This window comes from Cryptomeria japonica, chromosome 11 (assembly GCF_030272615.1).
Source record: "Cryptomeria japonica chromosome 11, Sugi_1.0, whole genome shotgun sequence".
NCBI lineage: Eukaryota > Viridiplantae > Streptophyta > Pinopsida > Cupressales > Cupressaceae > Cryptomeria > Cryptomeria japonica.
Window position 1 is genome coordinate 253,891,325 of NC_081415.1, and position 26,813 is coordinate 253,918,137.

General features: G+C 34.0%; 1 long non-coding RNA gene across 1 annotated transcript; it reads right to left on the reverse strand.

Annotated features, from left to right (window-relative positions):
* Positions 1-22,892: 22,892 nt before the first annotated feature.
* Positions 22,893-24,728, reverse strand: LOC131069644 (uncharacterized). The gene is made up of 2 exons (XR_009112175.2): positions 24,364-24,728; positions 22,893-23,231 (listed from the first exon to the last, which is right to left on the reverse strand). It is a non-coding gene; the product is annotated as an uncharacterized LOC131069644 (long non-coding RNA).
* Between the last annotated feature and the right edge of the window lie 2,085 nt (positions 24,729-26,813).

The window sequence follows — 26,813 nt, forward strand, 5'->3', positions numbered from 1 at the left end:
TTGTTCAACATCATTATCAACATGTTCGGATCTGATGTTCAATTTGTAAAATGCTTCGGTGTACTCCTTCACACTAGATTCCTTTTGTCTCAGGTTCTGCAATTTCTGGAGCAATCCATTTGATAATTCACCGGGACAAACTTTGATTTCAACTTAGCAATCATCCGATTCCATGTCTTAATATTTTCTTTACCTCTTCTTCGTCTATCAACTTGAAAATGCTCTCACCAAAGAGATGCATGACCTTTCAACTGGGTACAAGCATATTTCACGTTCCTCTCTTTTGTAGTGTTTTCAAAATCAAAATACTTCTCCATCTTCGAATTCCAATCCATCAATTCATCTGAATCTAACTTCCCATCATATTCCGGTGGGGTAAAATGAGGTTTAGTGTTCGCCCTACTCAAAACCCCTAACTTCCCATCATATTCCGGTGGGGTAAAATAAGGTTTAGTGTTCACCCTACTTAAAACCCTTAAAAACCTTTCTTCATCTGGATCAATTGTGGGTAGGTTCACTTGTTCTGTCGGGGCTTCTTCTCCTTCATCTTCACTTACATCTTCAATATGTTGGCATCTTCTCTAGGTTGTCTCCATGACTTATAACTGTGCTGCTATTCCTTGCAACATCTCCATCATAATATGGTCTACATTCCCATGCTCTCCACCATTCCTAGTTCCTCTTCGCACCATTGATTCATGCTAGTCCTCTACAACTATAGGTCGGATCTGCAATCCACCACCCTACACACAACCTCCGGAATGAAACCTTGCTCTGATACCACTTGAAGCAGTCACCGGTGAGGAGGGACCTCAAGGAGATCAGTTTAGCCCGATCAGTAAGAGTAAACACAATGGAAACAAACATACATGATGGAGGAAATGCATAACATATAGTTTTATTGCATGAAATTTGATTACATCCAACTGGTAACAACTAGGTTACAACATACTGGCACACAAGCCTGGTAGAATAGGTCACAACCAAGACCTCAAATTGAAAGATCTATCTTCTAGGCACAATTTATCTATTCGATACTTAAATAGATTCTAATTGATTACATTCTAAAGCATGATTACAAATATATATATATCGATCCAAAGGATCTAATCAGCCCAAAGGGGATCAAAACCTGAAGAACAAGACCTAACGTGCAAAATGAACAAGGTTGGCCTCCACCAAGAGATTCCTCCAGAAAATCCAAAGGATGAAACATAGAAGGTCGGCCACATGCCAAGAAACATCGAGATCAATGCTCAAGGCTTGACAAGCTTTGGAATGGGTTCCAGTAGATAACCAGAATAGGTCTCAGGCAACTGGTAATAAAGTAATCGGTAACAAGAAACTATCATGGAAACCGATAGTGATATCTTGCCGAAAAGTGATCCAAATGAGATGTAGTCTGAAATAAAGAAAGATGATCAAGTCTTCAAGTAGAATCCAACTCCACAGGATTTGGTGAGCCAAAACCGGGACACACAGAAAGAAAACTGAAACTGCAAACAAAACAGAAAGGAAAATATTTTTGGTTGATGCAAGATTGCTGTGAACCGGGGATGCTCCCGCATCAATAATGAAATGGAAACTCCATTGGAAAGTTTCTAAATTCTTCTATTAACATTAAAAATTACGCTAGCATACATTTGCACAAATCTACATTGAAATAAATTTCTCAGAAGACTAGTAAAAATATATTCATAGGAAAAAAGATAGGTACTTATGGTTTCAAACTCTAGACTATGGTAATGTTTCATTCAAGTGTCATTGATGTTTTCAATAAGGACATTATTCTTCTTCTTGTCCAAGAATGCACAATTGAGAGGGATAAGCGGAGATGAGCTTGATTAATAGTTAAAATTGTATTTATAACATTTAACAAAATCCTCTTCCATGATGTTAATTTAGATGACATACCCTATTATAGAGCTCCTATTTTGACACAATTAAGAAGAAGATAAGAAAAAGTTTTTGAGATCAAATTTATAAATTTTGATTACGTTTGCTTGAAAATTTCCAAAGACTTTTCAAAAAATCCATTTTGTGGATATTCTACGATCATAGAAAGCCACAACAACATATCTAAGTAGAATTATAAAAAACACTTTTCTTCCACATAACTTGATCACTTTAACTAAAATAAAAAACTATTTATCTAATTACAAAATAATATTAAATCAATCTATAATTACAATGCGTTAAGCCATAGTTAAATTATCTTTGTGATTCCTTCTATTCTAGTCTTGTTTAGGTGCAATTGTTGTACCTTCCATTACATTTATAGTGTGAGTCAAGGCTATAATGAAATGGAAACTCCATTGGAAAGTTTCTAAATTCTTCTATTAACATTAAGAATTACGCTAGCATACATTTGCACAAATCTACATTGAAATAAATTTCTCAGAAGGCTAGTCAAAATATATTCATATGAAAAAAGTTGTGTACTTATAGTTTCAAACTTTAGACTATGGTAATGTTTCATTCAATTGTCATTGATGTTTTCAATAAGGACATTCTTCTCCTTCTTGTCCAAGAATGCACAAATTTGTTTTTAAGAAATCTTCCAAAAATATTTCCATTAATGAAACTTGGTGGAAAGGGCCCCCTCCCCTTCAACATAGAGATGTTAATATGTGTGAGGTACAAATTTAAGGTAATTCAAATCTAGATCCAAGGATGTGTCTCCTCATCTCAAGGATGATATGCCTTTGATGCACTCTTGTGTACCCAAGGCTTCTTTGTTAATGGAGTTGGAGGATATTCTATTTGAGGAGAGGGTCCTAGAATACGCTCCCACAAAATCTATAAAAAAGTTGGCAAATTAGAGCTTGAGGTACATTTCCAAATTAAAAATCCCATGGTATTGGATTATGTAATTTTACAAGTAATTGTTGAAGGTCAACTCTATGATCTATGAAAATGAATTAGGTTAGTTAAAATATATGTAGAAATTACCCATAAACCTTTAGTTTTCAAATTTGAATTGACAACTAACTTGACCCATTCATTGCCTGTATTTTTAATATCTAGGGTATCTTTTGCATTCCTACACATTATTTTCAAGCATTTTTAAAATCGATTAACATTATATTCTTAAGAGTTTGACCAAAGAGAAATATATTTTTATTCGCAAACTCTTGACCATAAATTCAAGATAGGATAACATCTAAGCAGGACTAGCACCTAAGAGAATGAGGAAGAAATTTGGATGTTAATGAGATTATAGCCTCATAAGAAGAAATATCTTCAAGGAAAAATAACAGAGAAATAATATCCTAGTTTAAAGAGTACATATAGGATACTAGCCATGGTGAATCAAGTTGCATAACTCTTGAGCTACCAGTTCATGATTATCTTAATAAGTGTTGTCTAATTAACTCAAGATGAGATAACATCTTAATAGGACCAACACCTAAGTGATGAGGAAGATAATTGGATTTTAATGAGATTTTAGCCTCACAAGAAAAAATCTCTTCAGGGGAAAAGAATAGAGAAACAATACCTAGATTAAACGGGCCATATAAAATACTGGCCAGGATGAATCAAGTTGCATAACTCTTGAGCTACCACAAGGAAAACAAGTACAAACTATATTTAATGACTCATGTTTGAAAAAGTAGTAGTAGAAAATTTGCACAACTTCAAGCACTACGATTGCTTTGTCCCAAAGTTGAGTGAGGAGTGGGCATCTTTAAAATTTCTTGTCTTACACAAGATTGTTAACACAACATATAGAAAAGTATATATTTGAATTTCAGGAAAAGAAATCTTAAACTAACACATTGAATACGAACATTAGCTTATGTTGATTTTAATGTAAAACAAGAAATGATATGTAAAAAAGAATTAAGCATGACAATAAGATATGAAGAATGCAACTTTCATTTTGGGCTAAATAGAATTGGTTGGGCTTGAAGGATATTTTTTTGATGGATAAGCAGTCTCTCTTTTTTATTGCCATTTTTGATTCTAAAGAATATAGAAATTGTGTTCATAGATTTAAGGGATGGTTTTGTAAGGGTATTGGTATTATCACTTTGGCGTGGGTTCCAAATTTTAGCATGGAGTCAGTTCCCCCTCTTTTCATGCCTTTTTGGATTACTCTCCTGGGGCTCTCTCTTGAATATCATGATCTAGATATTGTGGAAATTTTGGCTAACCAAATGGGTATTTTTATCAAGCACTATCTTATCCCATATGAACTGGCCCATTTAACTGTCAGGGTATGCTTACTGCTAAACCTCACAAAGCCACTTCCCAAGTCCATTATAATGACTTCCTCCATAGGGAAATGGAATCAAGACATTTGCATACAGGGTATTAGAGATATTGATGACCATATAGATAAATTGGGTCATTTTAATTCACAGTGTCAAGGTTTGGGAATTGATGTTGTTAGGGTCTGCAAGGACTTTGTGATTGATTACCATAAATGCTCCTTTTATCAATCTACTCCATCTCCTCCTTCTACAACAAATGGGACAAGAAGTGTAATTAACTCAACAGAGAGCTCCGTACCTCTAAACAATGTTGATAATATTGCAAGACCTTTCCAAGGAGCTCAGTTGTTTCAAGATGTTTCTCCTCTCTCTTTGATCCTTTCTCAATCCTTTTTGGGCTCTATGACTGATGCTTTACTTCTAGCAGAAAAAAGAACAAAGCCCTCCAATTTGAAGAAATCTCCTCACTATCATATTGCTATTTCTAGTTTAAGTTCTCTGCAAAAAATTGGGGGGAGATACAAGAGAGTATCTTTTAAGATCCACTGCTCTTCAATCCTGGTTGATTGGTTGTACAAGAAAAGATTTGCTTCCTCTCTCTTTAGGCAGCCCACTTCTTCTTTTTTGAGTTTAACTTCTATGGGAAACTCAGATACTCAACTCTAGGAACTCTATATATCACATAATGCAAAGGTAAACCTGATTCACAACTTGATGTTTAATTGTCAACCTTTCCATGTGATTCAACGCAGTCCTCCCATTCTTCGATCCTCATCAGATTCTCCAAATATTGAATTAATGGCACATGATATCCTTATCTCTGTTGCATCAAACTTGATAGATGAAATTCTCTTGAGGAATTTCCAGAAATTCAGGGTGTCCCTGTTGTTGATGCTATGCCTCTTGCTCTCAATACTTCACCACCCATTCCCTCATCCTTGTTAGAATCTAGTCATGTTGAACACCTTGTGGTTGAAGATAATTCATATCAACCCTTTCAGCCTTCCACACAACTTGACTTTGATTTTTCTCAACATCTCTCTCTTGTTCAAATGGTTTCTTCATCTCCTCTATTATATAAAACACCTAAAAAAAGAGGTCGGAAGCCAAAGATTCTTAAAACCCAAGAAGAGATTGCAGTAGGTATCCAGACCACAATTGTAGATAAGTTGTCATCCCACACAAGGCTAAGAAGAACATGTTGTTCTTCTCGGATGCAATGAGGATCTTATCTTGGAATGTCAGAGGTTTGAATGCCTCTAACAAGAGGGGGCGGATCAAGCAGCAACTGGATTCCTCCCAAGTAGAAATCATTTTACTATAAGAAACAAAGCTTTCAGATGAAGCCACTCAAAAGATTTTTAAAAAATGGACTTTATGGGATTTCATACATATTCCTGTAGTAGGGGCTTTAGGTGGTATTATGACCTTGTGGAATACCAGGACAATCAAAGAAAAAACTTTGAGTCAAGGGACAAATTGGCATCTTATTCTTATTGAAAATTTTGATTTATCCTTTATTCTCTTTAATATCTATGGCCCAACAGCTCCTCAAGAGAAACATGCTCTTTGGAATGCTATAACTTGTCAGATCTAACAACAGGGAGTTCAAAAAATCATCTTAGGAGGTGATTTTAATGCCATCTTGTCTCAGAATGAGAAATAGGGAGGCAATCCTACAACACCTAAGGTGATTGAAGACTTTAGATCTTTTGTGTCTGATAACGCCCTTTCTGACATTTCACCTTCTAATGGTCAATTTACATGGACAAACCGAAGAACTTCCCTTCAAATTGCAAGTAGATTGGACAGGTTTTTCACTTCATATGAATGGATCTTTCAAAAATATACTTTCAGCTCTAAAATTCTATCGTTCTCCAGGTCTGACCATTTTCCTATCGAATTATCTCTAGATAAACATGAAGCTTCTCATCATAGATCTTCTTTTAAGTTGAAAGAGTGTGGTTTCGACACCCACATTTTCATGCTCTACTTCGTCAATGGTGGGTGAGTGCCCCCTTCTGCAAGGGGAACAAAATGTTTCAACTTTATATGAAAATGTAGTTTGTAAAAGCAAATATCAAAGTCTGGAATAGGAAAGTATTCAAAAATATCTTTGCAAAAAAAACAAAGGTAGAGAAGGAATCAAAGGATGTCAATGAACTTATCTTTTCTACTGAGATTAATCTAGAAAATTTCTTAAAGTAGAAGCATTTACAAAGCTATTGGGAAGAACTGTGCTCTAGAGAGGAGGAATACTGGAGACAAAAATCAAGGGAATTATGGCTAAAAGAAGGAGATAAAAATACTAAATTCTTCCAGGCTTCTGCAAAGATTAAGCAAGCTACATCTACTATCTTTTCTATAAATGCCTCTTCTTCAGGGGAAAAATTAACTAATGAACAAGAAATTAGGGAAGAGGGTGAACTCTTCTATAAAAATCTTCTTGCTCCCTTCCCTCCTTTTGTTTCTGAGGAGTCCAGTGTCGACATATTGTTAGACTCCATTCCTTGTCTGATTTCACAATGTGAATGATTATTTGATGCAACCTTTCTCTCTTGCTAAATTACAAGAGGTGGTATTTTTGATGGCTCTTGACAAGTCTCTAGGCCCTGATGGTTTCACCATACTATTCTTTCAAAAGTGTTGGGACATTTTAGGCTTTGATCTTTTAATGGCTTTGGAGGAGTCAACACAAAAAGCTTTTATTCTCAAGAACTTCAATTTAACCCATCTTGCTCTTATCCCCAAATCCAATAACCCTCTATCTTTTGCAGATTTTAGGCCTATCTACTTATGTAATTCAGTGTACAAGATTTTCACAAAAGCTATCTATCTCTGGTTAAAATCCTTGATACCTAAAGTAATATCTCTTCAACAAGGAGGTTTTGTTCCTGGCAGGGAAACATCAGAAGGTGCACTTGTGGCCCATGAAGTTCTACACTCGATTAACTCTTCATAGTCCCCTACTTTTATAGCTAAATTAGACATGTTGAAAGCATATGATAAAGTATGTTGGTCCTTTCTTTTGAGAGTGCTTAAAAAGTTTGGCTTTTCGGATAAGTGGTACAAATGGATCAAAAATTGCCTCTATGGGGCACATTTTTCAGTTATTGTTAATGGTAATCCTTCTAGTTTTTTTTGAGCCACCCAAGGGGTTTGACAAGGTGACCTGCTATCACCTTTTCTATTCATTATCATGGCAGAAGCTTTTAGTAGATTGGTCAATAAGCAGTTGAGTCTGGGTTTTTGGAAGGCGGTATGCATCCCTAATACCTCAATTTCTATCACCCACACCTTATTTGCAGATGATACACTTTTATTTGGCTGTTCCAATATACAAGAAGCAAGGCATATTAAGAAAATATTGGACATATATACTTCTGGATCTGGACAGAAAATAAGTGCGCAAAAATCTAAACTATTCATATTCAATACTTCTGAAATGGTGTCTAACAACATTATCTAGACATTGGGCTTTCCAGTTGATTCTCTTCCATCATCGTAATTGGGTATCCCTTTCTTTATGGGAGTAGGGAAACCTTCTTTTTGGAATTCTGTGATTGACAGATTAAAAAGAAAAATTTCTGTGTGGAAAGCTAGATGGTTATCTCTGTCAGGCAGAATCCTTCTTGTCAAAACTGTTTTGGCTACAATTCCAAACTTCTACATTTCAGTCCTTCAAGCCCCAAAATCTATTGTCTCTCATATCGAGAAAATTATCCGGAATTTTATTTGGAAAGGTAATCTTTTAGAAGAGAAAAAGATCCCGCTTTTGTCTCTCAACAAAATGACTCCAAGTAAATCTACGGGCGGGGTGGGTCTGCACGATTTGTCAAAAAGGAATAAGGCCTTTGGGGGAAAGCTAGTTTGGAATATGTATGAAAAACCACATGCTTTATGGTGTCAAATTATGCAAGCAAAGTATTTAGATACTCCTACCCCTTCATGTATATTTACTATCCTTGATCCTCCATCAGGATCTGCAGTTTGGAACTTCATGATGGACTCTAGGAATGTGATTACTAGATACTTATCGTGGCAAGTACATAATGGCAAAGAAGTCAAATTTTGGCATGATTCATGGAGTGGTATCCCCCCTCTTAATCTGGAGGAGTCCCTAGTAGATGTGATCCCTATATTTACTGCTCATTGGGGTTCACACCTTTATGATTACATAGATGATCTTGAGAAGCCTTCAAATCATGTCATTTGGAAGAAGCCATCTCTACTCCCAATCTCCCCGGGTCAAAAGGTAAAATTTTATTTGATTGTCAAGAACCACATTATCTTTATCTCTAATAGTTTGGACAAATTGATATGGTGCCCTGCAAAGAATGGAAAGTACTCTATCAAGGAAGGGTATAAGGCAATTCATCAAATGTCTGTTCAATCCTATTCACAAAGAGCCTACAAGTTCTGTTGGAATAATAGTGTTCTTCCCAAGGCAGGGATGTTTGCTTGGCTTGCTCTACATAAGAGAATATTCACCAGTGAGAGACTTGTTAAATTGAATATTGCACATCCATTTTCTTGTGTACTTTGTGGTGAACACAGTGAAATGTTAGATCATCTCCTCCTCCAATGTGATTTTGCTCGCTATTGTTGGATGTTCATGCTTGATAAGCTTTCCTTTAGCACACCTCTTCTAGATAATGTATGGTATTTGTTCTAGTCATGGCCAATCTTATACTCATCCTCTCTTTTTGCATGTATTTGGAAAGTGATCCCATCCATAGTAGTATGGTCACTTTGGTGGGAAAGAAATAAGCATATTTTTAGAAAGCAAACATCTCCTCTTTCTGAAGTTTTCAATTATATTGAAAAATCAGTATCAGAACTGGTTAATGCTCAAGTTTCAAACCAGTTCAATTCAAATAGGGAATTTACTTCTTAGGATGGTCAAGTTAATAATTGCTGGAAGGGCATCTCTATTCCTGTATCGCCTTGTCTTCCGAGAGTGAGAACTAGTAAAATTGATAGAAATAAAGTGAAATGGTGTCCTCCGGATTCAATGCATTTCAAACTAAATTTTGATGGCTCCTCTAAAGGGAACCCAGGTGATGCAGGGATAGGAGTATGTAGAAGGGATCACACAGGATGTGTTTTAGCTTTGAAAGTTGCTTTTATTCCGCCGGGTACTAACAACTTTGCAGAGGCATATACTTTACTTGAAGGTATTCTACTAGTAAAAAAACTGAACATCTCATATATACACATTGAAGGCAATTCAACTATTATTATCAATGCTTGCATAAAGAGAAATATTGATAATTGGCAGATAAGATATTTACTTGAACAAGCATGGACACTAATTGATACATTTACAAACTACACCATTTCACATGTGTATAGAGAAGGGAACCGGGTTGCAGATCATTTGGCAAATATGGGAAGTTCCAAGGAGGAAATTAATATGATGGGTCCGAATTGTGATTTTGTTTCTTATCCAATTCTTAAGGAAATTTTTTTGGAGGATATGGGTATAGGATAATATTACATATAGCTATACAGTGGTCTTTTTCATAATGATATAAATTGGTATGTGTGATATTATAAGTGCAGGGTCCTGTGGTTTTGCTGCATCTGTATATTGTGAAGGGATGTCGATTTGAGAAGTGTGCTGGATTGTAAGTTTGATAAATTCATAAGTGAGATAGATTGTGGACTGCTATGTAAATGTGCACAACTCTCGTGATGTTTTGGTTTAGACTGCATCTTGTTCAATACATTCCAGAAAATATTTGATACTGGGGGATGTTTTATGGCACTCGGTATTTTGGACACTATAAGATATTGTATTTCTTGGCATATTTGAGATTTAAATCTCACAACCTTTCTATGTATTGTAGAGCAAGGATCAAAGTTTTTCTTACTGGTTCTTTTCTCCTGGAGCTCTTTGAATCAGCTTTATATAATAAAATATATTAAGTGGCACCGCCACCTTGTTTTACAAAAAAAAAAAAGACATGAAGAATACTATAATAATTATAATCAAGATAAATAGATCTATATGTCAAATATATAATTTGATATTATTTGTAGTGACTGTAGTAACTACTAACAATAATTTAATGCAAATAAAGCACTCCAATTGATTCAGGGAAAAATAATTAAACAAGGAAGCTTTGTTAATATTTCTCATTATTTAATAAAAGTAACGAGGTTCTATTTGGATTCCTTTCAAGTATCTGTGTCATTCCCCTTTGGTTTTCAAATAGTCTAGGTCTCTTCAAATTGCATGTTTCATTATTTAAAAACTCAGACCTTTAAATATATACTTGCAACAATTTTCAATGACAATAGGCAAAATTTTCAACCAAATACTAAAGGAGACATATCATAAGAAAAATCCAAGATTACCTCACACACCAGGAATTAAATACACCTTAATTTTGGTTTATTAACAACATGACAGATAAATTTTGAAACCCAAGTAGACTCTTCATTACATAATTATAAATTATGGGGAGAGAATATTTCTATATATGAAAAAGATGTCATAAACAAAGAGAATTAAACACAACACTTAAAAAAAGAAGCTTGTTACAAGATTGGTCAAAATAATCTTCATATAAAATACTTAGCTGTTATTTGTGATGTCTGCCATAACTACTAGAAATTATTAATAGTAACATCAAGCTCTCCAATAACATTGAGACAAAGAAAACATACAATAAATTGTCAATATTTCTCATTCATTAATATATGTAATAGGTTTAAGGTTTCCATATTCTCTGTTGTTCCCTTCTAATATTTTCAAAATTTTAAATTTTTGTACTATAAAAAGAGTTAGATTTTGTGATATATAGTTGTGGGGATTTTCATCTATATGAAAAGATCTCGGTTGAAGGAAGATTACACTAGAAGTGCTATAGATCATATGGTCAAACACTTTCTAAAAAAGATCCTTCATAAGAACAATGAAAGACTACAAGACTACTTATCAGGCCATGCATTTACATCTTTGATATGAGTTATTAAGTTTCAGACAACAACACAAATCTATAGGAACTCATTTCTTTGTAAAACAATAACTTTTATTTAAAAAGATTAAGATGCCACTAAAACATGCAACCCATTACAAGATTAATCAAGATAAACTTTCATATTGAATGTGTTTGGTATCATTTGTTGCATCTATAGTTACAACTAACAATCATTTACTAAAATGATATTTTGGGTCTCAATTACTTACTAAGAAAATCACGATGTGAAATTTTAGTGAGAAGGAACGGACCCATGCAATTTTTGATTGGGCATCATTTTGGAAAAACACAGTTCTGATTTTACCTTTTTCCCATGATGTGTATTGTAGTAATCTTCAGTCTTCCTCCTCTTAGTAGCTACCTGATCATGGCAAATTCTATCATCCACCAAGACATAAACTCTAGGAGACCAAGTATTTTCTCTACAAAGGATATGCATCATATATTTGACGACTCTAAGCTAAACAAAACCAATCTTGTTTTTCTTCGGTGTGCAAAGGCGGTGAAGGCAGTGCAGTGCTTCTTTCATTACTTTTTGTAGACACCCAAAAATGGTCAACGCTTGTGAGGTCATACTTTAACATTTGCGCATTGCCTCATTTTAGGTTTTTGTGTCGCATTAACATTTCTCCTATGTCACGCACTTGGTTTTTATCATTTGCGAACATCGAGTCATTCTTCTACATTCTTCAATCATCTCGTCCTCGAATTTGGTCTTGTCGACAACATCTATCCAGTCATCATTTTAATCGATCTTATCCTATTGCATCAATGTGCATGCTTATTTGTCATCATTTTGGACATCATCAATCCTAATTAGGGTTTTGTCCTCTTTTCAATCCTGTCAATCTTGCGATCAATTTGTCATCGATCGTTGTCCTCTTTTCAATCTTATCATCTGGCGATCGGTTTATCAATCTTGTTGTTTTATGATCGATTTGTCATCGATTGTTGTCATGTTCGATCTTGTCATTTGCGATCGATTTATCATCGATCGTGGTCATTTTCAATCCTGTCATTTTGCAATATATTCTGTCATCGATCGTTGTCCTCTTATCAATTTTGTCATTTTGCGATCATTTTGCAATCGATCGTTGTTTGTCTCAATTATGTCAATTTGGATCAATTTGTCATTGTTCCTCGTCAATTGGCGCATTTTATCAAATCATTTATCACATTGGTCATTTGTCAATCCAAAATCAAATCAAATCGAGTCAATTGTCTTTCAAGACCTAATTCATCTTCCAAGGTTTTGTGATTTAATCATTTAACCTTATTTGTCATTTCTTCCTCTAGGTTAAATAATTTACTTATTTATCCTAAGTCTTCTCATTACAATTAAATATTCATTTAATTGGCTAATTATTCCTCTTTGTGAATGAATTAATTAATAAATGAAAAATTATTGATTAATTCACTTATTTCATCATTTCTTAATTTCTAAATTCCTAATTTCCACCTATTTTCTAATTTCCTAATTGCAATTTCCACCTAATTATCTTGTCTCTAGTTCTCCCTATTTGTGTGCTTCATGTGTCATACTCTTGACATAGAAATTTGTCATAGAATAAGTTCTTGACATAGCAATTTGTCATAGAATTTGTCTTGACATAGCAATTTGTCATAAAACCTATCATAAAATTGTCATAAGCCCCTTTTGCATAGCAACATGTCATAACTTTGCTATTCTTGATTTGAATTTCTATTCGAATCTATTTCATGCTAATTTGCTCATTTCTCCAATTCTTCTATAAATTGGATGAATTTCTTCAATAAAAGCCCCTTGATCCCTGGAATCCTTAATCTGAATTTTCTATCAAACTACCGAACTTACGCTTCTAGTACTCTTGACCAATAACCAACATCAATCTTGCTTTCAATTGTGTGAGCACTTGTAGGTGAGATCCACACACCCATTGAAGAGGAAAGAACAACAATGGAGCCGCATGGAAGGAGTATTCAATTCTACGTCTGGTTTGCATAATTTTCATTTTGAATTCTTTGTTTTCATACCTCCATTGAATGTGCTTTGGAATTAGGTTCATTTCAATGAGTGTTCTTATGATTAAGTTATCATGTCTTGCGTTTTGATTGATCTACTTATCTTGTGATGATTCCTAATTTCTACGCTACATTAACTGGTGAACCCGACGTGAACTACTAACCTTCTAACCCCTCTACTGTGTTTTGGAGTGCTTCTAAGTTGATTTTGCAGGTCAAAAACCCAAAAATAGGGCCGTGCAGTGCATTCTGGACACTTCTACGCTTGTGTAAAGCATTCTGCGCCTGTGTTGAAACATCTTGCGCATGTGTTGAGACATTCTGTGCTTGTGTTAGACATCTTGCACCTATGTCATAACTTCTGCGCCTGTGTAAAGTCCAGATCAGAGGTGAAAAATGCAGTTTTTACTTGAAAAATTTTATATGTTTTAGTAAATTGCAATTTTGAGGGTCTTTGGTGCATTTGTGGACAAATATGGTGCAGGAAACATGATGACACATCATGGATGTTTCCGAAATTTGGTTCTAGATTATTTGAATACCTTTCCAATGCATCAAATGGTTTGTAATTCGGAGCTAGGATGAGAAAGTTATGCCTTCTCAAAGTGGACTGAAATTTTGATAGTTTTCATAAATCAAATCATCTGTGCTTTGGATTTTGGGTACTAATTATTTGTGCAGGATCTTGGCATACGCATGGCAAAGACTACAAATCAAACTACTAACATGTGTTATGCAGATTCGATGGTCAAAGACAACAAATCAAACTTTTGACATGTGTTTTGCAGGTTGCCTTGGAGAAACAACCAAATTGTGTGTTTGTGTTTTTTTAATTAGGCACTTAGTGATTTATAAATAGGTGGGAATGAACATTTGTTTGCTTTGATTGTTAAGTATGACATTGGAGTAGGAGAGTATGCTCTCATCCTTCTTAGGGTGATCAGAAATCCAGATCTTCGGTACCATACTTGTGTTGATTGATTGTTTGTCACCCTTAGAGGGCCTGCCTTCCCGACCACTTTGCTTTAGCAAGCGAGTGATAATCGTGAGAAGGGGATGACCCAAAGTGAGTACGGCTAGAATTCCTTGGCATTCTAACTCACTATAAAAAAATACCCGATGAGCGAAAGCTTTGAAGGAAGTATTACGTGGGAATTGTAGTTACTTGGGAAGTGATGACCCTTGAACTCTTTCTCATATCAACATCTAAGTAGGGCCTCTTGGTCTAAATCGTGCTTGCGCGACTACATTTGTTTGGTATCTTGATGGGCTTAATGTCTAAATCATGTTTGCATGACATCAAGGAGTAATGCTTAACAGAAATCCTTACTACATACCTTGTTTTTAGAGGCCAAAAACCCTTCTAGTTGCTTGAGAAGGACAAATTCGGATACTTGGAAGAGATACTAAGTTCGCCATGGGGAGATTTCCATGGGGACTGATGCTTGGCTGCCCTGAGAAGTGAGTGCCGTGGAGGGGAGCCCGTGGGGTCAAGCATCTATGTATTCTCCTTGAATCCCATAATGAGTCTACCTCTCAAGTACCTAATGTCTTTGCCTACCCTAAGGAATGTGGAAATGAGCATGATTGTCTTGAGTCTAAGTTGTAACATCTTGTATTCTTTGATTGTCAAAAGTTGAATGTTATCCCATTTCAAAAGCAAAACACATTGATCAAAATAAGATCAAACACAAGAGACATTCATCCAACAAACATTCAACAAGGTTTGAAACACACCTTCAAGCATGGTTATCCAACATTGTTCAAAAACTTGTCTCAACTCTTATGTCACTTACATTTAGGTTCATCCTAGGTTGCATTTTTCAAAGTCATTGTCAAGTATCAAGGTTAGGTTTCACCTAAGTCATACCTCTTTTGCATATTAATTAAAGTCATCCATTTGCATATGTCCTCTTGCATTAGAGTCATATCATCGTCATACATTTATATTTGCATACCCTAAGTCTCTTCATTAAGCCTAAGTCATTGTCATATCATATTAATATCATTTGCATATTAATTGTCCTTTTGCATATAGTGTAAAACCTAGGTCTTGTCATACTTGGGTAATCCAAATCTTTGATAAACCCTAAGTTATTGTTAAGAAGTTTAGACCTTATCAAATCTTTTGTCCTTTTGTCATCAATATCATTTCGTCAAACCTAGCTTAGTATCCAAGCATATAGGGGAGACATTGTCATCTTGTCCTTTGTCATTTAAGTCCTTTTGTCCTTTGAGGTCTAGACATCATTTCAATTTCCTAAAGGTCCATCTCTTAGACTTGCATTTCAAAAGTTTGTCAAAATCTTCAAAAACAACCAAAAACATAGATTGCATTTTCATATATTTAGTTTGCATTTAGTTACATATCATATATTGTCTTTGAAAAATTCCAAAAAAAATTGCATTTGCATAAGTGACATGCCTGTTGAGACAAGATCAAGATCTAAGAAGATGAGTGAACCAATGTATCAATCCATGGATAACATAGTAAATTCGCAGTTTCAAACCAGTCAAACAGTGCAAGTTGAAGGTTCATTAAACACATCTCTACCACCATATGGAACGGTTCAACTTGGACCACCTCCATTATATGAACCAGTATTTGTACCCATGAAACTAGGACATGGGAGTGTTCCACCAACTCCAAGAGGAAGTGCACCTTTTAATTGGGATCAACCAAATTTGCAACATGACATTCGAACTCAAACATTGTATGAAGACCAAACTCTTTCACAAGGATTCGGTTCAGATCAAGGCATTCAGCAAGAAACAAATCCAAATATTTTACCAGATTCTTCATCATATTTTGATGTCTCTGATGATGTTGTTATGTTCCTTAAGGATCCAAAGTTGACAAAAAAGATGGATAAATTCTTGAATAAGGTCTTTAAGAGGTTCCCACAAAAATATCTTGACATGATGAGTAATGTGACCTCCTCAAGTAAGCAAATTAATGTGCAAAAACAACAAGGCGGTGAGTTGTTAGGTTTCTCTCCGCATCCAAATGAAGAACATGTGCAACAAGAAACCCAACCCACCTTGATGACTAAACGTGCTTCAAAGGCATTGACAGTGACTATTCCTCAAAAGTCCACATTCAAAATAATAAACAATCCATTGTTTAATGCAACACCTTTAACACCAGATCAAATGAAGGCCACACAAATGTTGATGACAGGTGTCCCTCAACAAGAAGTGATTCCTCGAATACCAAAAAGTGGACCCAAATCTAAGATGCAAGAAAGCTTTACGATTGGAATGTCTGATCTTACAAATGTTCAAATTGCCTTTCCTTCATGCCAAAGCATTAATCCCTTGCCAAAATCCCCCATGCATATTCAAAGTCCAACTCCATGTCAAGAGGATAGTTTAGAGCATGAAGAAATGTGTCTTAAAACAGATCAAGATCAAGATCCCAAAACCTTATCATCCCATCCAATTGTTGACCAGGACCCCATCTTCCCACACATTCATAATGATCCTCCTATCACTATCCATTCTATCCAAGAGAACAACACCTTTTCAAGTCCTATTGACACTCCATTCTCCGAGCAAGATCAAGACATCTTAGTCCATCCAATCCCAAATGATCCCCTTCCATTTCACAAACACAATGTCCTTTCAAATCCCATTGACATTCCACTTTCTAAGAAAGATCAAGATATCCCTTACATCCTTTCCAATGATCTTCCTCCTTGTCAAGATCAAATCATTCCTTCAGATCCTCCACAAGATCCACTTGTTCCTCCATCTCCTTGTCCTAATCTCATTTCTTTTGATGATCCCATTATTTCTCCTATTCCATCTCTTGAAGAGCCTATCATTGAACCATGCCCACTACATGATCCTAATCCCCCTCATGATTCTAACGTGTCAGTGCAAGATGTTCATGAACCCTCGACATTAACAATGGGTTCTTCCACTTTGATGCAATCCGATCCACTTCAAGATCTCATTATTTCTCTCATATCATATCCACCTCATAATGGACTCGCATCTTCTTCCCAAAGAAAAGAGTATCCTACAAGTCAAGATATTCATAAAGGCAAAGGAGTAGATCTTCATGAGCAAGAACCCCTCCATATCAAAGAATATACTAATGGTCATGGCTACAGAGCTCACACTCAAGGTGCTGGTATCCCTTCAAAGTCAAAATCCAAATGTCCACCTTCCCCATCATCGCTTCCATCCATTCTAGGTCCCTATATCCCTCCATCTCCTATGCAACATCAGCAAAGGCACACATCTTGGAGAACCTTCCATCCATCCAAAAGAACTCCATTTCATTCATATCCATCCATGCATTCCTTTCCCCCTCCAAGCAAATTGGATGCCAAGTATAAAAGTCATAAGTCTAGCAATCCACATGTATTCAAGGATCAACATGTCCAATATAATCGACATGTCAAAGCAAAGAACAATATGATCTATAAAGAAAAAGAAAAATCCAAAAGGCCACAAAGGCCCACTGAGCAAAATAAAGCAAAGTCAAAATCTATATGGGTTCCTAAATCTCTTGTGCAAGCAATGCACTCCAAGGAACCACAAAAGCATGAAAAATCAAAAACCATGTGGATCCCTAAGCAACTCCTTGAAGCACAAAAGCCTAAAGAAACATCCAAATTGGCATCCAAAATTGCTATTCCTCCATCCAAACCTCTCAAATCTATTCCTCCATCACCTTCTTCATCCATTTTGGGCTCTTATGTCCCAAATTCCCAAGCTATTCCTCCATCCAAATCTCACAATCTGAGATCCACTTTTCCTCCATTAGTCCATCACTCCTCAAGGTGTGTGCCAATGTCGATTTTGCCTTCATTTCCATCTGCTCAAGCCCAATTCTTCCAATACCCTATCCATTATCCAATGCATATTTTCCATCCTTCGATCTCTTTGATCCCATCCCTTGCATAAATCCTCGCCTTAGTTTCATCTTATTTTCCATGTCCTTATCCTACCAACGTCTTTGAGCATACTTTTAAAGGTCATGATCCATTTATTTCAAGATGTTTGAGTCCTTCTTCCATCCCCTATCATGTGTCCATCTTCTCTTGAAAAAGTCAAAATACAAACAAAGCAAAAAATAAAAAAAAATTGAAAAAAAAAAAAGTGAAAAAAGAAAAAGACGAGAAAACAAATAATGAAAAATAATTCATCCATTGGTGAAAACCTGGCAAACAGGCGCCTTGGGCAAGTACCGTGATGAAAACCTAGCAAACAGGCATCATGCGTAATTTATGAACTTCTTGCACACCACACTTGGGGGCAGGTTTCCTCCTTCATATCCTTTTCTCCTTCATTGTTCCATTATCCTATCGAACCCATGTCATACTCCTCCATTATCATATTGTCCCTCATGTCCATTTCCTCTTTCCACCTTTGATCTTGACAAGGCTGACGATCTTCATGAGCATCATGTATCTTGTTTGCAGCTTTCAGTCTATCATAGCTTTTGGTCATTTATCCATTTGCTTATTACAACCTTTCATCCATTTTTCCTGTCTTATTGCAACTTTCTACCATTATCCCGTAGCCAATCCCGACCTTCAGTCCATGTCCCTTATTCATTCTTGGTCTTGCTTATCCTATCCATATCTTATCACTATCCATACACTCTTTTTCATTCCTTGATCTTGGCCTAACATAAGGACGCAAAATTTAAACATGGTTTCAAAAACCTCTTGACATGTCCCTCATGCCATGTTCCTGCTTTACATTGTCATATCCAGTCTCTTGTCCCATCACGCAAAAGCCCTTGGAAATTGCATCCGTATTGTCTCCATAATAAAAGGCCTTTGTCTTCCATCTATCCACCATCATTTCAGCAAGCCTATTTATTCACCTGTCATATTCCTTGCCTTGCTAGACACTGGGGGCAAATTCATAAAAATCAAAAAATGTCCTGAAAAAATCTCAAAAAAATCGAATAATGTCCTGAAAAAAATCTCTAAAAAATTTAAAATTGTCCTGAAAAAATCTCAAAAAAAAAAATTGAAAAATGTCCTGAAATAAAACAAAAAAATTGAAAAATGTCCTGAAAAAATTTCACAAAAAAAAAAAAAAGCTGAAAAATGTCATGAAAAAATCCTAAAAATTTCAAAAATGTCCTGAAAAAATCCATAAAAATCATATAAAGTCCTAAAAAAAATGAACACAAAAAAAAATTGTAAAACTCAAAAACAAACACAAAAACAAGCATTTTGCAAATCAATAACTCCTTTGCACATAGACAGATCACTGAGTATACATCCAACGACACTCGCAATCCATTCAACATCGTGCTTTAATGAAATCAAGCCTAAACAGATGAACTTTTTCATTCAAACCAAACATTCAAACTGATCCGGATTGTCATATCAATCGAATATCAGTATCAAAATCATTTTCCTTGTTCCTATTATCATGGGTCTTATATAGGGTGTGGTATACTCGAAACCAGACTGTGTCCTGTCTTAGACGGGGTATCACATTTCCTGAAACCAGACAGCATGATCGTCCTATCAACACTTTCAACTTTTGACAATGAAGATCAAGATGTTTGTTTGATTTGTTTGAATTTGCGCATCTTATCTTTTTCTTGATTTATCTTCGATCATGTTCCTATGTTGCTCGATGAAGTCACTGAGTGATTTAGAGTGACCGGGATGGTTCATGATCCTTTTCTTTTTTGATTGTGATTATCGTTTGTCTATGATGTGTCTGTCTTTTGCAAAAAGGGTTGCATTTTAGCTCTGGCCTTCAATGCCATGATGCTACGCATCCACTTTGCTACATTAAATAAAGGTTCTCACCTACAAAGTGCATTACTGAAAGCAAGTTTTTCTTCATCTCTAACTGTCCTCTATCTAATTTCTTCTTACTAACATTTCTTCCATCAATCTTGGCAGTCCGTTCGAACCTATCATTTTCTATCATTCTTATCGATCAATTGGCCTCTTTTCTGCATGTTTCCGGCCAATTCCTCGAGGGGGCATGCATATGTCATTATTATTGTCTGGGGCATTTTCATTATTGTTCTTTGAAACAACGCTTAAAATCTCATTGTCTCAAAGAGGGGCAAAATGTAGACACCCAAAAATGGTCAACGCTTGCGAGGTCATACTTTAACATTTGTGCATTGCCTCATTTTAGGTTTTTGCATCGCATTAACATTTCTCCTATGTCACGCACTTGGTTTTTATCATTTGTGAACATCGAGTCATTCTTCTACATTCTTCAATCATCTCGTCCTCGAATTTGGTCTTGTCGACAACATCTATCCAGTCATCATTTTAATTGATCTTATCCTATTGCATCAATGTGCATGCTTATTTGTCATCATTTTGGACATCATCAATCCTAATTAGGGTTTTGTCCTCTTTTCAATCCTGTCAATCTTGCGATCAATTTGTCATCGATCGTTGTCCTCTTTTCAATCTTATCATCTGGCGATCGGTTTATCAATCTTGTCGTTTTACGATCGATTTGTCATCGATCGTTGTCATGTTCGATCTTGTCATTTGCGATCGATTTATCATCGATCGTGGTCATTTTCAATCCTGTCATTTTGCAATATATTCTGTCATCGATCGTTGTCCTCTTATCAATTTTGTCATTTTGCGATCATTTCGCAATCAATCGTTGTTTGTCTCAATTATGTCAATTTGGATCAATTTGTCATTGTTCCTCGTCAATTGGCGCATTTTATCAAATCATTTATCACATTGGTCATTTGTCAATCCAAAATCAAATCAAATCGAGTCAATTGTCTTTCAAGACCTAATTCATCTTCCAAGGTTTTGTGATTTAATCATTTAACCTTATTTGTCATTTCTTCCTCTAGGTTAAATAATTTACTTATTTATCCTAAGTCTTCTCATTACAATTAAATATTCATTTAATTGGCTAATTATTCCTCTTTGTGAATGAATTAATTAATAAATGAAAAATTATTGATTAATTCACTTATTTCATCATTTCTTAATTTCTAAATTCCTAATTTCCACCTATTTTCTAATTTCCTAATTGCAATTTCCACCTAATTATCTTGTCTCTAGTTCTCCCTATTTGTGTGCTTCATGCGTCATACTCTTGACATAGCAATTTGTCATAGAATAAGTTCTTGACATAGCAATTTGTCATAGAATTTGTCTTGACATAGCAATTTGTCATAAAATCTGTCATAAAATTGTCATAAGCCCCTTTTGCATAGCAACATGTCATAACTTTGCTATTCTTGATTTGAATTTCTATTCGAATCTATTTCATGCTAATTTGCTCATTTCTCCAATTCTTCTATAAATTGGATGAATTTCTTCAATCAAAGCCCCTTGATCCCTGGAATCCTTAATCCGAATTTTCTATCAAACTACCGAACTTACGCTTCTAGTACTCTTGACCAATAACCAACATCAATCTTGCTTTCAATTGTGTGAGCACTTGTAGGTGAGATCCACAAACCCATTGAAGAGGCAAGAACAACAATGGAGCCGCATGGAAGGAGTATTCAATTCTACGTCTGGTTTGCATAATTTTCATTTTGAATGCTTTGTTTTCATACCTCCATTGAATGTGCTTTGGAATTAGGTTCATTTCAATGAGTGTTCTTATGATTAAGTTATCATGTCTTGCATTTTGATTGATCTACTTATCTTGTGATGATTCCTAATTTCTACGCTACACTTTTGTGTCCTCTTTAAAGTTCCTCAACGACCACATCAACAACCAAAAATGATCCAACAGTTTGAGAGGTTGCAATCGTCTTGCACACTTCTATGAAAATGTATACCGTTGATCTTCAAAGTCATCTGATTCATCTCATATAAGAGACGCCTTTGATGTAAATATGTAGCTCATTGTCCATGTTGATTATTGTTAGAAAAGAAGAGGTGAACAAAATATATGTAGCTTGAAATTAACTATTGTTGTCACCAAAAATTCTCTTGGCCTAATTAAATAAATATTTTTTATTTGTTTAATTATCCCTTTTTCTTATATTAATTAAATAAATATTTATTTATATAATTAATTCATTAAACATTTTTTAAGCCCTTTTATATACTAATTTAAATAAATATTTTATTTATTTAAACTCTCTTACCCAAAGCAAATAAATATTTTATCTATTTAATTAATGTGGCCTTTCTTAATTTATTTAATTTTTTAAAAATTTATTTGATTAATTCATTTACCTTTTCCCTCTTTCGTTTATCTAAATGACAAGTGGAGTCTTTTACATATTAACCACTTCCTTTATTTTATTATTTCCTCTACCTACCCTTCAATCTTAGTCGACCATCTTTTGTCTCACCTCTTAATCCTATCCCTCCATTTTTAGGACATTCTCTATAAAAGGGGCTTCCTCTCATTTTCCTTCATCGAATCTTGAAGCATACTTGCATTCTGCCAAATGTGCTTTAGCCTACATCATCATGACCAATTCTACACCATCACAACCACAATTTGTTCTTTATTGAGCTCTTGTGCAAGCATAAAAAATTGAGAGCAACCATATCAAAACAAGATCAATAGAGATAGGAGAACAATGAAGATCAAACCCATTTGAATGTGTGAAGGTACCATTTGGTTTATTTTATGGTTTTGCATATTTGATGGTTCTTCATTGATGTGTTGTTGAATGTAAAGAGCACAATTCTTAAACTAAATCTCATAATTAAATAATTATTCATAATTACAACAATATAAAAAATGATAGATAGTATCTCAATGTCTATAATTGATTTCATTACATCTCAATAAAGTAGTGCTTAATCCAGGTGTTAGCACATGTACAAGAGATAATTAATAATTACATCATAGGCTCTCATGTCCAAGAGATAACTCAATACAAGAATATTATACATTGTACTACCTTATACAAAAAATAATAAATATATGAAAAGTAGTCATGTGCCTCTGAGTGCCATTGACCACATCTGTCATCCACAACTCAAGAGTCAAGAATATGGCTTAGGCGCTTTTTTTCCCAACCATGAAGCTTATGCTTCCTCAAAATATTTTATAACATGAAAGATACCCATCCCTGCATGAAATGCCTAGCTATCAGGAAACAATAAGCAAGAGGGAAACCCGATGCAACTTGATATACCTACATGCATTTGTTTGTATGAAATGCAATGTCCTACTATCAAGATATGGAAGAGAAATATATATTAATAAATTTTGCTAAGCTAATTCATCTATTTCAATGCATACATGACTTTGGCCAAAGTATTTTAATATTTCGGGCAAGATCCTAAAAAGAGGACATGCCTTCTTTGTTATTCTATATTCGACACCCATTTCCAAAAGTGCGAACTCATAACTCACAAAGAAAAAGAAAACTTCTCTCCTTAAAGGAAACACTCAAGCAAACATATATTTTGCATAAATTCATATGTTCAATATTGATACAATTAACAAAAACACATGTGATAGAGAGATATCTCTCCTTTTGATGATATTGTGAATCTACATGCATCCTTTTTCCTATTGTGAATCATACACAATTTCTTAAAATGAATACCTCTTTTCATGCACAAGAGGATAAACTTAACTATCTATCTTTCATGATTTTAAGGAATCTACATGTTTGTATGCATTTAATCATTTATAAGAATAGCTTAATTTATCCATCCCTATACCATTCAAATCTCATTAATACACGCATGTTAATTTTTATACCTATTGAATTTTTTTTCAACTATAGAGAAATAAAAACTAGTATGTGCCAAACAACATAAGTGTGCATATGCATATATATGGTTATGTGTATATATTTCACCTAAAATAAAATAAAGTATTCTGCATGTCTTTATGCTCTTATCTATAATAAATAATCCATTTTTCCAAGCAAGTTTGGTTTATAAAATATAGTCACATAAATATGAAAATAAAAGTTTATGAGATTATTTTTCTATTCAATGTATAAAATTGTAAATTTATAAGGAATTGTGTATTTCATTATCCTTCACAATGCTTGAAGCATCAAGGGTGCTTAGTTTATTTTATGCACACATTTTTATATAATCTTGTATATACTTAAATTTGGAAAAATAAAAACTAATGAATATCTACCCATAATTCTAGTTTTCTCATTTCAAACTAGATTTCCACTCCAAAATGAAATAAATTCAAAAGAATAATAATAAACAAGGGAGAAATTAACTTCTTACTACTTTAATATTTGTTGGAAGAGTGCCTGGAAGTGATGTTTCAGCTCCTCCAAAGAACCCCAAATAACTGGTAAATAAATCTCCAAAGCTGAAAACTAATACTTCCAATAAAAACCCTTCAAGAATGCTTAAATATCTGATGTAAATAAACTCTAGAGAGGGCTGGAAATTTCAAACATAATACTAGTGTAAAATCCCTAATCTATCCTTCAAAACCCAATAAAAAAGCTCTTTCTAAAATAATGATTTTGTAGTGTAAAATAAATTTGATATTATGTGTATTATCATGCCCAAAATCTGCTCTCTTTTTCTAGTTTTAAAAACATATGAGACACTAATAATAAACCCTTAAAAGAAATATTGGTTGGATGCATGCATGTAAGTTGATTTTGCATAAAGAAAGTGGCGATTCTTTTTCTTTTTTCACACCTTAAGTGCTTCTCACACTTAAAATGTTGATCTCTCACACTTAAAATACTTCTCTTCACACTTCAATTGATGCTCACACTTAAAATACTTCTCTTTAGACTTTAATTGATGTTCACACAAACAATTATTTCCTCATACTTAAAACATTTTTTATGCACCAACCAAAAAGCTTAAAAAAATACTTACTTTCTATGAACATTCATTCACTTAAAAAATAAAAATACTTAAATCTTTTATATCCACAATTACCTTATGAAGACTTAAATTTTATTTATTTATAAATAACAACTAAAAATTTTCAAAATCAATTCATATTGACTTAATCTAAACTTAAAATAAAAACAACAATTCTCATAAGAAAGATTTGCTAATAAAAAAAAACTATTAAATAATTAATAACCATGCTTTCAAAATTCAACTTTCTTTGACTTGTTCAAACTAAGCACTAACTTAAATTAAAGCATTGAATCTTCCATTTTATAATAAGACTAGACTTATTAATTAAAATAAAGAAACTAATCATGTTAAAAAGTTTTTTTTTTCCCTTTTTCTTAATTTTATAATTTTTTTTTTTTCTAAATATATAAAAATACTTTTCTTTTTATAAAAGTTTATTTTAAACACGTAAATAATTTAATATATTAAATTTAATTTATTCAAAATGAAAAGTATTGTATTTATAATAAAACATATATTAAATTAAATGTATTTTAAACAGTGAGACTTTTATTTATTTTTATTGCAATAAAAAATAATTATGTAATTATGCATAAATAATGGCATCCACTAAAGGTGACAGTTTAATTTTTCTACCATATCATTTCAAAACAAAACAAAACAAAACATAGCATAAACAATGAATCTTCATAAATATCATTTGCATTCTACATTCAAACTACACATAAAGATTACCAAGAATGCAAAACTTAAACATACCAAATGCAATTATGAATATACCATGTCAGTTCGATCATGCATATTCTTACCAAGTGGCTAGGGCACTTCTACCTTAACCAAGTTCTCGTCTTCAAAATGTACCTGCACTAATTTACACTCCAGTGGGTCAATACCATAAACCATATTCAAAGCATGTATATGATATTAAGCTCATAATCATAATTTAATTTTACTTTAATTTCAATTTTATTTCCATGCATTTGAATTTAACCATCTAATTTTACTAATCACATTCATGTTAAAAATTAAAATAACCAAACAATATGAATTATGTCTAATTGTCTATCAATTATACTAATAATAATATAAGCATAGGATTGAGATGTGACATTGAATTTCATTGTAGATCTAAGGTTTTGTAGTAGGAACTAAGGTTTGCTATATTAGGGTTCAAATTTAGCATACACATTTTGGCACACTCGATGAGACCAAGTTGTCCCTTGTTTCTAATGTTTTTCTTTGATTTTTTAGTGTTTTTATATTTGCAGGCCAAATTTTGTGTCGTATTCCATCCGATTTTGTGTTTCTAGTAGTTTTTGTTGCATTTCTATATGTTCTGTCAAATTTTGATTCTTATCACGTTTTTGGTCATTATAGTTGTATCTGCATTCATTATAAGCATGTATATGATAGATATTGTCGCATTTGTGGTTTTTTGTAATTTTGTTCTGGCACATGTTTTGGTGTTTTAGTTGTGTCTATGGTAGATCCAGGTGTATGTGTGGTAGTTATTATCATGTATCTGATTAAATAAGGGTTTTTTTTTTCTACTTTCTATTTTTGGTCCCGTATATGGTATTTATTAATGCATATATGGTTATTTTTGTTGCATGTATGGTTTTATTTTGATGCTGCTAACTCTTAATGCATTTTTGGTCTATGTTGTTGCACCTATGGTTTTGCAAGTATCTCATAATTTTGGAGTTTTTATTCATTTATCAAAGGCCCTCATTCATTACTTGTTATTATCTTGTTCTAATCCTCGTGTTGTAGGTTGGGGGTTATTTTTGAAACTACTAATTCATTTATTTTGTAGGGGTAGTTAGATGTGTGTTTGCGATTTC